The sequence below is a fragment of the Lepisosteus platostomus genome, chromosome 21 (assembly GCF_059453375.1).
Source record: "Lepisosteus platostomus isolate fLepPlt1 chromosome 21, fLepPlt1.hap1, whole genome shotgun sequence".
NCBI classification, from domain to species: Eukaryota; Metazoa; Chordata; class Actinopteri; order Semionotiformes; family Lepisosteidae; genus Lepisosteus; species Lepisosteus platostomus.
In genome coordinates, this window is record NC_142631.1 from 11,707,574 (window position 1) to 11,724,635 (window position 17,062).

A 17,062-nucleotide genomic window follows, 5' to 3' on the forward strand; every position below is an offset into this window, starting at 1 on the left:
TTAGTTCAGTGAATCACGTGAAGGCCCTACGCATGTCGTTTCACTAAACTAAGCCAATTTTAATGTTACTCGTGATAGATAAGGGAAGAAAAATAAAATTGAAATAATGCACATCATGTACAGTAGTTGAAGAGTCTTACAAAACCTTTGTATGGTTTAACAAGCAGAGGTCTTCAATCCAATTTTGGGTTTTGCTATAGCTGAGCTCCACGTTACATAATTAAACCTTGAATTGCACCAACCATCATCTTAGTGATGTATTAACACTTCCAAAAAGTTGTAGATTAAGTCTATAAGAAACTTTACTTTACTTGCACTCTTCACTTTCTATCAGTCAAAGCACTGAAAATAGATCTGAAAAAGATCTAATTAAATAAATAGCTGGATTAATTAAGGCTTTTGATTAAGTAACTGAGCACTCAATATGAATGGAAAATCAGCAGACATTGAAGAAATGAGGACCAGGTTTGAAAAACTGTGCTCTTCAGCTTAAACAGGCAACCCACTTTCATGATTTACTGCATTACTTTCATTGTTCTCAGGACATTTTTGAGTGAAAAATCTTTAATTGTTTATAAAAAAAGATATTGAAAGGAAAACTGCAAGGGACATCCTGAAAGGTTCTCTTTTCAGAGAAAAATGAATGGATACAATCCACAGTATTTTACCATCAGGGAGTGAATGAGATTTTTATAGCTCGTTGTGTTTCTGTTTTTTTTAAGAGGAAGAAAACAAGTTGTGACATAATCAGAGCAGGTTTCTGAAGTTCAAGGAAGACTTTATGAGTGAGAGCTGCGGTGCTTTTGGCCAGCTGAGTCAGCGGCTGACACTGATTCAGTTTTAATTTTCCATATGGAGTTTATATATTCAAACAGACAACATCAAAGAAGAATAAGTAATTGGTTTATTCCATGCTGAAAAAAAAGAAGAAAGAAAACACAACGAAACGTTGGAATAAACCTATTTTTCCTTTGCAGCCTACGCATGCTGACGCAGCTACCCACCTGAACTATCACAGAAGAATGTCTGATTATACTTTCAAAATCATACAAAAATCTAGCTTACTCACATTCGGTTTTGCTAGGTTCTTGTTGATATCTCTAATATGCTGCTATAACTATAACTATAATTTTTGTCCTTTTTAACATAGTCTTTATAACTTCTGCCATATTTAATGCGAGGGATTACAAGTCATCATCATCATCATCATGATGAATAAGAGTCATGAATGTTAAGTGCACTGAAAAGATAAATTATTAAGACACGCCTTTTCTAATGATGAGTCGAGAGTAATATCTTTCAAAAGTGTTCGCCGTGTACTTTGTAAGCATACAGCAAACGTTTATGACCTGTTTACAGGCCAATGGTTTCAGTAAAACAAAATCTACTGTTCTTTCATTCCACTGCATGTTTAAATGCATTTCTACAAACCATTTAGACACCTTTGAGTTTCAGTTTCTATACAGGACTGCAGGATATTTCTAAAAAAAAATGCAAACAAAAGAAACAAAATTGGGAGATTTTATTCTAAATGATCAATTGGGGATTCAGTGGCTTGATTCTTAACTATTTCTCAGGGTGATGTAGCCATATTACAGCTCTAAAGATGCAACTGTTTTGTGGTGAGAAGTGTTGTTTAATTGGAGGTCATTTTCAATTTGTTGTAGTTCTTGTGATTTTTGGCTGGGCTGACTTTGAGGTGCAAAAATGTCAAATTTCTGGCTTAAGACATGGGGAGAAATGTGGGCTGAGAGCCAGTTTTACTGTACTAACATTAAGAAAGGCAGGGGTAATATTGTAACCCAGCAGTACTGTATATGGAGAATTTAGCTTCATTTTGCATTTTGTAAATTTACATCATAATAACATAATGAATTTAAAATAAAATTATGTAAGAAGGGTGGAAAGTACATAAGATTGTTGCTCTTAGCAATATGTGATGTACTGCTGCTGTGATTGTTCAATGAGCGGCTATAACTGCAAGGTGTGACTCACATTTTGACAGCCTGCAGGACGACAATGTTGCAGATTCAACCATTAATCAAATAAAGTTATCATCTTATACAGTACATTTGCACCAACTACGTTATCAAGACTCTTTAGCCCTTTCAGGTAGAGTAATACATCTGACTGGGAAAAATAAGAGATGTGCCATTTGATGATCATTTTAATCTACTGTGTAATTCAAATTTAATCTTGGTTTTCAGCTCTTGCTCAGAAATTCAGCTCTTGTAAGATATGTGAAAAAAACCCAATTGAAACACTTCACACAGCAGCAACTGTCTCTGTTCAAATACCTATCAGGATTGTATAACCTTGAAGACATGTTTATCATAACCAACACAAGAGTGACCAAAATCACACCTCAGTTTGACATCCTTTTCTACATTATCAGTGAGCCAAGAACTACAACAGTTTTACTACAACATCATACCACATTTAAACAGTTCTGTGGAGGGAAGCTGCAAATCTGTGTGAGGCATAATTTACAGTATATGGGGTTAAGTCATTAAAACTGGTCAGAAGCAGAAGGCACTGGTTTTGTTCTTGTGTCTATGACCCTCTAATACACTTACAAATTCCAGCCTGCTTTATGAGTTATGCTGAGAGTTCAGTTTCTTATTTGTTTACCATATAAGACTCATCTTTCCATTTGTCATTTTCAATACTTTTTTTCAAGTTTCCCATAATTATACCATAATGCTTGCTCCATTTGTTTATTTTGGCTTCTTGTGGTTTTCCCTTTCTTGTGATGTGTCTTATCCTTTTGTGTTGTACAATGCTTTTAGTTTCATTCCTCCGTTTACTATATTTCATTCACCTTCAACCATTATGTACTGTATTATCTGCCATAATGGTCACATTACCAAAAGTAAACAATAACAAAAAAACGTTCTTCTGGTAGTTTATTGTCTCAACAGACTCATGATGGTGATTGCGAGTAAGGTTAAAGACGAGGATCTAGTCTGTATCTGAAAATTTGTGAATCATGTGCTGTACCTGTACTACCCTATTCCCAACTCTCCTATTCAAGACAAGGCCCCTCACTTGAGTAATTAATGAACAGATTAAATTGAAATTACTTAGTTATTGAACTGTAAAATAGGTAATTTCCATATCCGAGCCATACTGGGTTATCAGGCCAGAGATTACCCTGATTTCCATTGCCATATACCATTACAGAGTATGTTATAATATACTATTATACTGTTTATTAATGTAATGTACACATACAGTATATTACCGAAGAGATATATACTGTATTGACTGGTTGACAAAATAAACTGGGAATAATCCATCTTTAGTAGAGCGGGTCACGTAGTTAATGGGTTCAACAGTGAACTTATTTACATTTTTATAAATAGATGGTTAGGCTCCAAAAACCAGGTTGCTTTCTAACTGGTGATGGTGAACCATAGCCAGTGCTCTTTCCTCTGAATCAGAACTTCGAACAGTTAATACAGTCGCTGTGCTGTTGAGGTAAGTTGAAGTTGTGCCTTTGACCATTAGCACTGTTTGAAAGTGGAGGGGTGTTAATTCCAGTGTCCTGCCTAAATTCCACCAAAGAGTTCTCACTTTTCCTCCTAATCTACTGATTATTGAGGCTGTTGGTACTCAAAAACTGGTGCCAATAACCCAGTTTTTTATTTAAGTCAATTTATATCTGTATATAAAATGCTATATAAGGAAGGAAGTATGATTCAAACATTATTCAAATGATAATTTACAATGAAGAGTGAAGAATTGTATGCTATTTCTGTTTTCATACGTTATCCTAAGTAGTTCCAAAAAAGAGCATTGCTTTCACTTTTGTTATTTTTTGTGAAAGGCACAATGGTTTTTTTTTGCATGTTTGTAACAGGTTAATAGCTTTACATTTCACTTTTAACTGCTTTATTTTATTAATATGGTCACTGTGTGGGTTAATTATCAAAACTGCTGTTTGAACTCATCATCCTTCCCAGAGTATTGGCTCCTGCTAACATCACCTGTAATCAACTTGATATCCCCTATTTCTAATTGCACTGTGGCCTTGGGTTTGCAGTGAATTTGTCAGAGCTCAAATTGATTTCTGTCCAAACGGATATGGGATGCACAATAATAGATCACAGAGGCACAGGTAAATTGGAACAATAACTCAACCCATTAGTGCATTAGTGTGTATTTTAAGTCTCCAATTGATCTGCCTCTTGATTGGTACTGTATAGGTGAAGGCATTTCATTACTGAACTGCTGTGCTGAGCCATGGATTCAGGAGGTCAGAGCTGCAGTTCTAAATAATGCACAACAAATAGGTATAAATCAGGCTGGGAGGTTCGCCTTCTGCGGTGATCCAGCATTTCTGATGGCAGGCCCATTAACACTCCATCCTGAAGTGGCTGAGGGGAAGGTGGGGGAGGGTATAGTCTCAGTCGTTTTCTCCCTGAACACTGCATTTAGAACACACCCTGACTCCTGCAGCCTTCACCTCCTCCATTGATCTTTGGAAATATCACTGACAGGAAGAATCTGTGAACGCTAGCCAGCAGTGCTAACCACTTCCCAAAGGACACAGAATCATTGTTTGACTGACACAAATCTAAAGCTGGCATTATCACTCAAGCACAAATCTTAAAACCAAGTAAAAAGTCTGAAAGCTACGTGGCAGCTGAATAAAAAAAAAAAGCCAGGACGGAGAGCCTGGAAGAGCAGAATTGTGTTTGCTGCAATTCAAACCACAGCAAGGTGCTCCAGAGAGGAAAACCTACACAACTGAATAAGTGAGGCTTTATAGCTGTAAAAGTACAAGCTGTCCTTAGTCTTTAATACAACTATGAGGGCTCCATCATGCATTTGATCTCTTATAAATCTGAACTCAAATCAGGGCACAGGGTGTTACAACACAGATGAGTGTCACCTAAACTCCTCATCTACCTTTCAGGTTTGTGTGAACTGATGAAGTTTAACTCATGTAACAGAAGTTGAACTCTGTGGAAAGGCTAAAACTGGGTTATGACATTATTCAATTCTTTGAAGAATAAAAGGAACACTCATTTTAAATGCTACACAGCATTTTCACCCCTAATATCGTCGCCATTTTCTTTAGCAGTGATATGATCTGAATTTTGGTAAAACCTTTTTTTGGTGTTGGTATACCATTTTTTGACATAAAAATGAAAAATGCCAGTTTGGAGGTCAATCAAGTACTGTAATACAAAATCAAAAATACACATCTTTAACATTCATTTTTTGTTAAATACCTCAGGTCTTTTCTAATTTTCGATTGGAAAACAATAACCTGAATGATCATGTTAATCTGAATGGAATGATAGATTAGCTCATAGAGCACAATCCCCTTATTTTTTGTAGGTTTTTATTGAATAGACATACTTTTCTTGCATGGTCAGTAATGTATTTTTATTATCCTGCATCCAAGAGAAGAGATAAACAAGAAATAAACAGACCTTTCCTGGACGTTTTCAAGTTGATGACAGTTTTCGAATTCAAAACTTCGTGATAAAACCTAAATATAGTTTTAAAGCATGAAATGGATGAAGATAAGCATTTATCTTGCCTTTTGAATATAAATATTATTATTATTGATTATAATAATAATAAAATAATAATAATAACATCCTATTACTGCAGATCATTGCATTCCCATGATATGGGACAGAGGTCTCCAGAAGTCAAACACTCTAACTTGGCCTAGGATTTAGAAGAGAAGCAGGCTGGGAGGATTTTTTGTTTCTCTTGCAGAGGGAGATACTTAGGAAGTCATTTTTTAACCCATTAGTCTTCTGCTTACTGCAAGAAACAGGGTGAGGTCTGCAAAAGCTGTGAAAGCTACATGTGTGTACAGAAACACTGAGCTCAGCACGGGAAAAATGAAAGGAGTGGGGTATTAAAAAAATCACGGCTTCTCTTGACCTACAGTACTGCGGCACCATCTTTTACTTTCCTGCAGGAAATACAAAATACAGAACAAACAACGTCTATAGAAACATTCCAACACTGGATCAATATGCATCATGTATTTGGCATTTGATACACACTCCATCCTCTGTCTGCTCCTATCATTGTAAACCCTGAATTGCGCTGTAATGCAAAATACCTGCCCTCCGGAGCACATTCTGCACATAATGGTGCACTGTGCCTCAAAGAGCTGTAGGGAAGCTATTGGATTTCACCCACTTAACAGAAAGATAATGGAAATTTAGAAGTTTTTTTAACCAGTTTAATTATTAATTAGTGCTGTAGATTTATAGACCAGCTACATTGTTGTCATATGAGTTTTTAAATACATCATATTTTTTTTCTTTAATATCAGAACAATGTCTGATGTAAGGATCGTGCATCTTTCTAGAGCTCCTTGTGTCCCAATCTCTTCAGCTGCATTGCTGTGGAGTGGAGGCAGATCCCATAATTTCCCAATGGGCAGAACTAATTTATTCCTAACAGAAAGGAGCAGGAATTTAGTTGTTTGCTAAATATGTGTTAAATGATGAGAAAAGGAAAAAATAAGAATACTAATAATAAGAGTAGCAGCTTGCATTTCTATAGTGAAAAGATCCCAAAGCAATTTACACATACTGTAGTAAGGTCCCACTTCATCTACCACTGCAAGATCACCACTAGTTGAATTAAAGAGGGCCCTTAAGGAAGCCAGCCTGTCAAGTGGGGTTTAGCCAGGGTACTGGGAGTAATGCCCCTGTTCTTGCAAATAGTCTCATGGTGTCTTTAATGACCAATGTGTCAGGTTCTCAGCTTAATGACTCATTTGAAGGTCTGTACCTCCTATTGCGTAGTATCCTCAGACAACGAGCACCATACCGAGACATTTTTTGGGAAATTCTGGCCCAGATGGAGAAATACCATATATCCATCCATTTTCTAACCTCTTCTTCCATTTGTGGGTCACAGGGAAGCTAGAGTCTATTCCAACAAGATTTGGGCACAAAGCGGGGTACACTGTGGATGGGATGCCAGTCCATCACAGAGCAGACACACAGATGTAAACACACACACCTAGGGTAGATTTCCCAGAAGCCACTTAACCAACCAGTATGGTTTGGTTAACATACAAACTCCAAACAGATAGCACCTCAGGTCCAGAACTGAACCCAGGGCCCCATTGCTGCAAGGTTTGATATTAATCACTGGACCACCTTATAACAACAAATATAATATTCTTATTCTTCTTTAAAGGACATTAATACAACCTTTAAGGTATGTTCAGATTTACTGTAGTGTGTTAGTGTAGTAAATTTCTTTGAATGAAAATACAGTGAACGACAATCTCTAAGCCTCTGCTTCATGGCCCATCAAGAGAGCAGTAAATTATTCTCCATAAGCAATCAGAAACAAAGAAATGTTCTATATTCCAGCCAAAAGAAAAAAATAAGGTTTTACAGTGCAACACAAAGTGGGTAACTTACAGAAGAGAACTGTGGTTGGTAATTTGGCTCTGCAAGTAATTTGCAGCATCAACCTTCTTATTACTCAGCTGTCTCACTCAATGCCCTTTAGAAAGCTGTGGGTGGACAGGGGGATTTGAATATTGCTGGAGGTCGTGGTGGCTGAAATTCACATCACCAGCTGCCTTAAGAAAAATAACAATGTTTAGCTTTCTGTGAGGAACTTAACATCGACTTATAATTAGCCTTTCCTGCCTTCCTCTGTGGCAATACTTTGCTGCCTCTGGCTGTCGTAGGGAGTGGCTCGAACACAGAAAGTTTGGAGCACTTTTGCAACTGTCAAAAGCAAATAGATGGGGCTGACATTTTAAAAACAATTATATTGAGCTGGCATGATGTTTCTAGGGCACAGAGCTGGGGAGCAGGATTAATGAAGGTACAGGATTTGTGAATGCTCCCCAAAGCGGTGCATTCTGGCCTGTGCCTGTTCCTTTGCTTGTTGGCTCCTTCCTTCAACAGCACCATTAAGGGCTTGCAAAGACTGCACAACATATCAGATAAGTAATTGCTGACTTGACAACTGTTCAAATTTGACATCTATCAGCAGATGACTCCTGCCAGCTGAAAATGCCATATCTTGAAAACCCCTGAATATAAACTTTTACTGGATGATATCTTGTTTTAACGGAAGTAAAGTGTCTTCAGAGCAGAGAGCTACCCATTCACTACACTTCATTTAATCAAGAGGATACAGTAACTAATTTATATTGAGAAAGTGCCAGGACTTAAACTGGGAACACCCTGGTGATAAAGCCATTTCTTTTACCGTGGATCATGCTACACCAGACTAAAACCTCTATTTTGTACATGTTTGTACATTTTGTACATCTCATAACTGAGAACTATGCTACCACCAATAAACTGAAGTTCCTTGGCAGTTGATTTTGTTTTTACAATAATGGCTTTGTGTATGGTCTGAAGTAGATTTGTTTGTATGTTTAAACTTGGTGTATTGAGAAACATTGTACTATGAGGAAGCATTCTGAGCCTTCATAACGTACAATTCCATACTATAAACACTTCATAATTTACTATTTATACTGTAAACAAAGAATTTCTACTGAAAATAGTAGTGTATCACTCTATTAAAGTGAAAAACAGCAGTGATACAACCATTTACTTAAGGAAAACAGCAATGGGAAGGCAACTGAGAACAATGAAAAGAAATATTCTGCAACAATCATGATGTGCAATGTACTGTATTTTATCATAATTCTTATTTGCATGATAAATTAATGATTTCAGTGTATTTATTTTGCAATATTTTTAGCTTTTAAAATGATAAAAATCCAAAGTTTCCAAAGTTGTTAACCCAAATGTCATTTATTGATACTACTCACAAATATAGAGGTAGTACTGTATTGATACAACTCCTTCATTTTAGGTTCTTAATGGAAAATAAATTGTATTTTGTGATAAGTCACTATATACGAGTTCCTTAGGGTTTGTTTTCCCATGTGATAGAAACACAGATCTCAGAAGAGAGGAAATTTGGTCCAAGTTACATTAAAAAAATTGTTTTCCCTCCCTCATCACAGTTATGAGGACAATGTAACACAAATCAAAAGTAAAAGAAAATCTGAAAAATGAATGGCAGTTTGCCTGAATATTTGTGATGCACGCACTTGCCTGAAAGGAGTGAAAAGCACAAGAGTGGGAGCAAGTGGAAACCCATTTAATCTTCCTTTTCTTAGTGGGAAGCTGCCAAGTCAGATATATCCAGCTGATATAAACATCCTGCATTAGAAAGCTGTTGTCTGCCCCCCTCTTCCCCACCCCTTGAATTCAAACAATTACTTTATGCCTCTAAAGTGAACGTAAATGTGTGTTCTCGGATAATTCAATTATAAATAAATAGGTTTCACACTCAATTTTTAGGCATGTCTTATGAAAATTCATAACTCTGTTTCAAGCACACAATACTGGGCAAAGAACAAGACTCACATCACAGACAACCCTGTGTTCAGTTTCTGAATATTGTAACATATCGAAAGAGAAAATCCTGCCCTTAGTGCTGTAAAAATTGATTATAAAGTAATAACTGAAAATCATTTTTCCTTTCGCTCATTTCAATGAAGTATTCGCTGCCAAAGTGACTTATCAAGACATATTATAAAAGAATTCCACATATTTCATTTCCTAGGGGGAAATTCCAAATTAAGTTTGGTTTGACTGACTGTCAGTTCACGCAAGAGTTTATCTTTCCAAGATTTTTAAAAGAGTGGTAATGAAGAGTTTTCCCTATTTGTTTTTTTTTTTACCTTATTTCCCAGTTTACTTGACATCTATCACTGTTATTCTTTAAAAAGTAATGATATATGGTAGAATATTAATTAAAATAGAGCAAAAGAAGCCCCTAAGTATATGAATGTTGCACTTTTAATGCCCCTTGGTTTTGCTAACAGAGAAATGTTCCATGAATAGCTATCTCTTTGTGTACAATAATACATTACTGCACTGTGACAGCTACCTTCAAATTAGTCTAAGCTAATTATTTTAAGTGTACTGAATATTTGTCATTGCCACTGAATTCTAGGTTAGCTGCACAGCATCTCTGTTCATGATTGGCTCTAGATTCTGTTCCGCAACCAAGCAAGAAACTTCACTTGAGAGAGTGAGGACAAAATTTACCATACATATACAGTATTAGTACTACTATTGGTAATCAACAATATTATTATCATCTAAACAGTAACACCTAATGTCACTCCACCTTTATCTCTAATGGAGACTGACAGATAAGCCCCATTGAAGCTCATCAGGGAGAAAATTTACTGTAACTGCTGGTTATCTTTTACATAATCCACTTGCATTTGATCCTACTAATGCAGCCGAAAACCTGTTTAATACAGTGGGCGTTCTGTTTGTCTTCTTCATAATAAATGGAGATCACAATTGTCCCATTTGAAGCTGCAGTTAAAAGGATTACAATCTCACCTACTAAAATAGAGTGTAATGCAGGGCATTAACCACATAATGTAAAGGGAAAAAAAGACATTGAAAACACAATTTAAATGTGTTTCAGATATCTGGTATTTTAATTTTACACATTTAATATTACAAATTTAGGACAGATATCCTCTAGCTAACATACTGTATATATAGATCAGAGGTTGGCAGCTTTTCAGTAGGGGTTTACCAAGTGTTAGCCCATGCAATTGTTTTTAAGCATGTTTTTTATACTTTTATTAATGTCAATAATAGCTCTACTTACATATTTATTAAGAAAAAATATATTAAAGTTGAATAATATCTAACATTAATACGCACGTCTTACCGTTTAGTGTTATCGTTGACGAGTTTAGTCTCCGGCTCGTTGATACTGTATGCAGCTCTCTCAAAGCTAAGTTGCTGCAGGAGGTGAAAATAACTTTCTTGTGTGAAAATACAAGAATAAGATATTATGTGAACGGGGCTATATTGATCCAAATGCCGGGAGCAGTGAAAATGCCACTTTCTTCAAACAGTCCAATTTAAGAAGCAGGGACATCAAACAGGTCATGATAGAGACACTCTATCGTAGACACATCTAACATAGAGCACAAACAGGTCTTTATGTTGAACAAAACCGTATTCTTCTCAGCTACCGGGCTGAAATTAGTGAACTTTGCTTTCTTAGCAACTGCCATTTTGTCTAAAATGTTTGACTTAAACTTAAACGTGATCAATGTTGTCAGCGCCACGGATTGCGAATTTCCTGCGAAAACAGTAGGCTGGCTCCGCTAAAAAAAAGCGGTAAAATAAGTGAATCGTTCTTTTTTTGCAGGTAGAATGTTGCAGAGATTTTCAGAACAGTCAAACGTAGTTTTGTCTTGTTTGTTTTCACTTAGTGTCTTCACGGCTCATTATACTTTTTTTTTTACGGCTCATTATACTATTGTTGCAAGTGCAGCTTTCATTACACGTGTTATTAAAAACATCTTTGTTGCCAATAATGGCACACGTGCTGTAGGTTGCCGACATTTGATTATATAAGATAACATTTCAGTGATAAGTAGGTGCTGACACCGGATTATAAAAGTCAACAATTGCATACCCCTTTGTCAGAAAATAAAGAGTACTTTCACATGTATGCATGTACTTTCTTTGTTCTCAGCACAGTGAGGTAATGGTGTAATGAAAAAGTTAAATGTATATATTTACAACACTCAGCACAAAGTACCGCAGTATTTACAAACTTATTTACAAGGACTGACTAATTTTTTAACAGAATCAGAAAACCGATATTATCCCTACAGATAACGAAAGGGTATCCTTTTTCTTCTAAATTAAAAGCCCTAATCTGAACAACATAACTTAAAAAGACACAAACCAAAGGAGAACTTTTCACCTTATGCCAAAAATAAATAAATATTCCCACAACTATAAGATAACCGTTTTTCTTGAAATGAATAGCATCTGGCTTTTCAGCACTCAGATTACTTAGTGAATTTTTGTTACACCAAATGAAAGTACATGATGATGGCAGTCTGTGGAAAGAAACATGGAAAACCCATCATGGTGCTTCTTCTCTGTCAGTCAGCCATGGACCAGAGTAGAGTCAAGTGTTATTTTACTTTATTTTAAATACTTTATTTTACTTTACCGAAGTACTTACTCTTAACCGTGCCATTGCCAGAAAGGGCTGAATTACTGTCATCCAAAGGTTGGTCTGGTCATTTCTGGGTGTTCTTAATTTCCTGGACTATTGGCTACTGGCCACTATGGCAACCTCAACAGATAAGAACATATTTACACTAACTCTATACTGTATATACTGTAGCTGTGTCCTGGCTGTATCTTGGATGTCAATATTGATTATCTTATTGCTGAACTGGCATAGTATCAGGATTCCTATATATAGATATATAAGATAAATATGTTGATGTACTTGCAAAGCTCACAGTTAACTAGGAAAATAGGAAATGAGGCATAGAAGAGGAGGCTTTTTGGCACATCATACTCATATGGTAGTTTAGTTTAGTAAATAGTGAAACTAAAATTGAATTTAACAAAAGTGAATAAACTATGGCAAATAAAAGAAAAACTGAGTTAGAGTGACCAGTTTTCCAGGAATGTAAGAAAGGTTTCAAAGGAGAGGAGGCCATATATAGTATATAGCTGATTGATCTGAAGATATCACCCAGTTATTGATTGAAAGTTTGGGTACTGGATTCAACAAAATGGCCATGAAGCTTTTTCTGGATTACCCTTTTCTTGATCTCTGTTTTAAATGCAGTTCCCCATAGTTTCCACTGGTCTCCTACGGGCTGTGTTTCATTGTTAATTCTGAAGAAGTCATCTAGGTTAATGACTTATTAATCTGTGTTACCCCCCAAACTATTAACTCCGGCTTATGGAGTTTATATTACTGTTGTTGCAATATAAAAATGCTTTGCTTTATTTTAGTCTCTAATGCAATATTCTTTTTCGTCTCCTACTTGGCAATTCTAATGCCATTCTCAGATGTGCCTGGAGCTTAGTATATTCTTTTTTAGCTTTGATACTTGTGCCTTTTTATATAGTCTGTGAAACATTCTGTTGCTTTGAATTTTCCCAGTTCACTGCCTGTAATCTCTTTCTTTGATATGGCCAGCAGCCATATCACTCTGCAACTCACAAATGGCAACCCACTGAAGCTCAGCAGATGTGAGCCTGGTCAGTACCTAGGTGGGAGACCTCCTGGGAAAAACTAAAGGTTGCTGCTGGAAGAGGTGTTAGTGGGGCCAGCAGGGGGTGCTCACCCTGTGGTCCATGTGGGTCCTAATGCCTCAGTATAGTGACGGGGACACTATACTATAAACAGATGATGTCCTCCAGATGAGACGTAAAACCGAAGTCCTGACACTGTGTAGTCATTAAAAATCCCAGGGCGTTTCTCGAAAATAGTAGGGATGTAATCCTGGCTTGAATTTCCTATTGGCCCTTATCAATCACGGCATCCTAATAATCCCCATCTATGAATTGGCTTCATTACTCTGCTCTCCTCCCCACTTACAGCTGATGTGTGGTGAGTGTTCTGGCGCACTATGGCTACTGTTGCATCATCCAGGTGGATGCTGCACATTGGTGGTTGTGGAGGGGAGTCCCCATTACCTGTAAAGTGCTGTGAGTGGAGTGTCCAGAAAAGCACTATATAAGTGTAAGCAATTATTATTATTATTAATTATTTATTCCATTTGCTTTCCTAAAATTATACACTCTAATGATTGACTCAAGTTTTATACATCGAAACTCTACATCAACAGATATTATGGTCACAATTTCCCAATGACACTATGATATCTATTCTTTCACTGCATCGTGGCTGTTGGAAAAGATTAGCTTAATATTATCTTTCCAGTTTTTACAAACTTAAGAAGCAATCATGCCATTTCAGCTGTATCTTTTTTGGCTTTGTGATCTCTGCAAATCCCAATTTAAGAGTGGAAAGTTAAAAAAAATCCCAATAATATAACATTAACTTTTGCTAATGTACATACTTTCCATCACATCGAAAAGTAAGCTATATGTGTTTGTGTATGCATTAGGTGGTTTATAACACCTATTGTTAGGATCTTATTCTAAACTGCCTGCGCTGTCCTGCTTCAGATCTTCAGCTATATATAATTTCAAGGTTTTTGACAAATAGTGCTATACAGTACCACCATCCTACCTGCGTTTAAACAAACACCCATCAATTTTCTGCTATTCCCCCTCACACTCCCCTAGCCAAATTTCTGATACTCCTAAAATGTCTTACTTCAGTTAATGCAGTAGTCACGAATAGATGTTTTTGTTATGATTCTAGTAATGTGATATTAGCATTTACAAATGGATGCATTTTTTGTTTCAGATGTTTTGTTACTGTTCCCCTTGGCACTTGTAGAATTCCTGAGAAGGTTTGTCTTTACAAATTCATCAACCAATGTTTTCCTATATCATTTGTTCCAGCATCCTGGGCACCAGGCAAACAACAGCTGATACGAGACTTCCTATTACTTGTGAACATGATAATGTTTGTACCTGTAATAATTGAGTGCACTCTATCAGTAACTCCACTTAATGGAAGAGCAGGTTCCTGGGTGTTCTGGGGCCAATGTGGTCCTGCCATTTTCTTCCAGGCTGTCAGTTTGGTGACAATTGAATAGTTTTGAGCCTGAAGCTTTCTAGAAGTGATAGGAGAATGAGAGAAGCAAAGAAAAGGAGAGAGAAGAGATACAGCAGGGACTTTAACATTAGTCAGGAGTGTAGGCTTAGCTTTGGAGGATCATTTTTTTTGTGAAAGGTAGGCTTACTTTTCCAGATAAAGACAAACATCCACATCTGCCTGTGAGTAGAGTCTGTTAGAAATTCAGGGTGAAAATGTGTGAGGTGGTGTTTTGGGCTCTGGAACTCATTTGGAATGTACAGTCTGTAAATATTAGTTTCGCTTGTGACGTATTTAGTAATACATCATTCTAAGTTATTTCCTATTTGTTTCCTTACCAGCAAATTGTTCACAAAACTGAAGAAGGCTTGTGACTTTCTTCAGTTATACAGTAATCCCTTGCCAACATGAGTGCTCTGTTCCTGAAAGCTCTAGTGGTAGATAAATATGTGGTTGGTAAACTTAAGACCTTATGGGGAAAAGAGGGTTAGGGCAACTGAAGTAACAATTCAATCCTTCAAATATTTGTTCACCTAAGAGTGTACAAGAGTAAAGAAAAAAAAACCCCAATGTATTCTGAAAATAATATTGTATAGATAGTTTTTAAATGTGTTTTTGCCGTAATTCTTTATTGCTGTGATGACACCTATGTAGATCAGGCATTGGCATGTACCAGAACTTGTTCCTACACTTGCTCTGATATCTGTAGTTCCCTCAATTTTGTTCGTAGTACAAATTCTAGATACATTAACACCAAACAGCCAACCAACAGCACCATTACTTAGTTCTTCACGCAGCTTATCAAGTGCTTTATTTTTTTCTTCTAAGCTCGTCACAGATCTAGATCACTTAGCAACACTGGACTCTTCATCATTTTTCAAACACTTAGGAGCCATTTTTAATTTATACTAATTTAATTATCATGTAACTAATGACTGTCACTTTTATTTAGAAATTCACTATCACTACTACTTGTTTGTGCAATCAAATATTAATAACTATCAAGAACCAATGGAATAATGTAACCAATATGCACAGAACACTGAAGAATGTGAGAGAAATTGCGAACATATCTACTCCTACAGAAGGCTGACTGAGAAATAATTAAATCAGACTGCTGGGTTGTTTTCTCTCCTCTTGTGAAAATAATTCTCGAGCTAGCACGCATTGCAGCTCAAAGATGCATCTTGAACTCACGAATACTCAAAACTGGGGGTCGTGCGAGGCAAAATAGTATACAGAAAATTCTGCACCAATTCTCAAAGCAGTGCAAGGGTAAATTTGCATATTGCAAGGGATTACTGTATTTGTACTCTTATAAATTGTCTGTACCCAGTACAGTATCTGATTTGATCTATATCATTATTTAAATTATTTAGCAATTTAAATTATTTTAGCATAATTCAATGTCAATTATCTATTAAGAATATACAGTGTATGCACTGTATGTACAAAATGTACTGTATGACTTTCTGAAAGCCCAAAATCCTAGATATGAACCGAAATGCTGACGTCTGCTAAGTGCTTGCATTTAATGTCTGCAGCTTTGATCCAGTAAGACTCCTCTGCCTATTGGAGTTAGCTTTGGCTTTTTTTTTGCTGATTAATCTGTCTTGTTCCAAATTCAGCATTGTCTAGCAAAGCATTAAAAGAAATATTTTTTTCATTCACACTGATGCAGTGACATAGTATTGGTGTTCCAAAAGCTGGAGGCCAAAGTTCTTAAATGCAATTACAGTAGCAAATGGTTCACTTATCAGCAAATTATATGGTTCCCGAGGCCTTGTGGAGTAACAGTGGAATATTCTGTGATCTAGTGCTCCTCCATTTAGGCTTTGGTAGCTATACAGTACATGCAAAATGTGGCTATTGAGAACACAGTAATGTGCTCATTGGAATAAGAGTTGACAAGCTGCAAAAATTAAAACTAAGGAGCAGAGTATTTTATCATATTAGTTCATCAAAGGATCCAAAGTAAAGAAAAAAAATATTTTTCAGTAGAATTTCTGTCTAACCGCCTGCCTCCACTATCTTGATACTTGTAACCAAGAACTCTAGAAAGGTTGCATTTGTTCCATGTTGGTCCGTGGTGTTCATCTGAGACTGATGTAATATGTTGGAAAAATACAGTGGGATAACTAGAAAATATTTGGGTACCAAACCACCAAACCAAATTTGGTAATATAGATTATATACTAGACTTGAATTGTCCCATTATCTTTCCATTAATTTCCTTCACTTTTTTCTAAAAAACATAAATGCAAAATATAAAACACAGTGCCACAACACATTGCCTAAACCTATTTTGATACCAATCAGTTTTTCTACATTAAAATAATAGCCACCTTTATAGGTCATTTAAACTGTATAGTCATTAGAATGTAAAGCCTGACTTCATGCTTAAACCTGTGTTAAAGCTCAACATGGTTTGATACTTTTGTGAAGCAGTGTTCTTGCAGTTTAATTCACTGAGCACTGAAGTCCTGTATTTCTGTCT

At 36.3% G+C, this 17,062-nt stretch overlaps 1 protein-coding gene and 1 long non-coding RNA gene across 4 annotated transcripts in view; one reads left to right on the top strand and one right to left on the bottom strand.

Moving 5' to 3' along the window:
* LOC148644048 (uncharacterized) overlaps positions 1–17,062 on the bottom strand; it is a 316,550-nt gene that overhangs the window by 54,903 nt on the left and 244,585 nt on the right. The window lies entirely within an intron of this gene.
* brinp1 (BMP/retinoic acid inducible neural specific 1) overlaps positions 1–17,062 on the top strand; it is a 122,660-nt gene that overhangs the window by 22,614 nt on the left and 82,984 nt on the right. The gene's annotated exons all lie outside the window — the stretch shown is intronic.